General features: G+C 44.5%; 1 non-coding gene across 1 annotated transcript; it reads right to left on the reverse strand.

Moving 5' to 3' along the window:
* Positions 1–378: 378 nt before the first annotated feature.
* On the reverse strand, positions 379–451 carry trnaf-gaa (transfer RNA phenylalanine (anticodon GAA)). The gene has a single exon. It is a non-coding gene; the product is annotated as a tRNA-Phe (tRNA).
* Positions 452–932: the final 481 nt, after the last annotated feature.

The following is a 932-nucleotide window of genomic DNA, read 5'->3' on the forward strand; positions in this document are numbered from 1 at the left end:
GAATAAGCTGAATATAGAAGATATAAGTATTTCCCATCCTTGATGAGGTGGAACTTTTTTATGTTGTGGGTAGTAATGACTTGGCCCACGAGTGTGGTGGAAGCAGAGACAATCAATGATTTGAAAAGGAAATTGGATGGATACTTGAAGGAAAGAAACTTGCAGGAGGAAAGGGATCGAGCTGGTGAGTGGAACTGACTAGATTGCTCCGGGGAGAGCCAGCATGGACGTGATAGGCCAAACGACCACCTTCTGTGCTGCAAATGACTCTGTGTTGTTTCTCAAATTCAATCCACTGGTGTATGGTAAATAATTTCAAAGTAAATTGTGCAACTGGAAAATCAGAGCCAAGGCAAGGGACGCATAAGGAAGCGGAAGTGCTGAAACCCGGGATTGAAACAGGGACCTTCAGATCTTCAGTCTAACGCTCTCCCAACTGAGCTATTTCAGCCCAACATTAATAGTGGCTTGGTGTCCTTATTTTAGAACATAGAACATAGAACATACAGCACAGAACAGGCCCTTCGGCCCACAATGTTGTGCCGATCCTTTGTCCTCTGTCAAGGACAATTTAATCTATACCCCATCATTCTCCTTTATCCATATACCTATCCAAAAGCCTTTTGAAAGTCCCTAAAGTTTCTGACTCAACAACTTCCCCGGGCAAGGCATTCCATGCCTCGACCACTCTCTGGGTAAAGAACCTTCCCCTGACATCCCCCTTATATCTCCCACCCTTCACCTTAAATTTATGACCCCTTGTAACGCTTTGCTCCACCCGGGGAAAAAGTTTCTGACTGTCTACCCTATCTATTCCCCTGATCATCTTATAAACCTCTATCATGTCACCCCTCATCCTTCTCCTTTCTAATGAGAAGAGGCCTAGAATGTTCAGCCTTTCCTCGTAAGACTTATTCTCCATTCCAGGCAAC

This window comes from Heterodontus francisci, unplaced genomic scaffold, assembly GCF_036365525.1.
Source record: "Heterodontus francisci isolate sHetFra1 unplaced genomic scaffold, sHetFra1.hap1 HAP1_SCAFFOLD_43, whole genome shotgun sequence".
Classification (NCBI taxonomy): Eukaryota; Metazoa; Chordata; class Chondrichthyes; order Heterodontiformes; family Heterodontidae; genus Heterodontus; species Heterodontus francisci.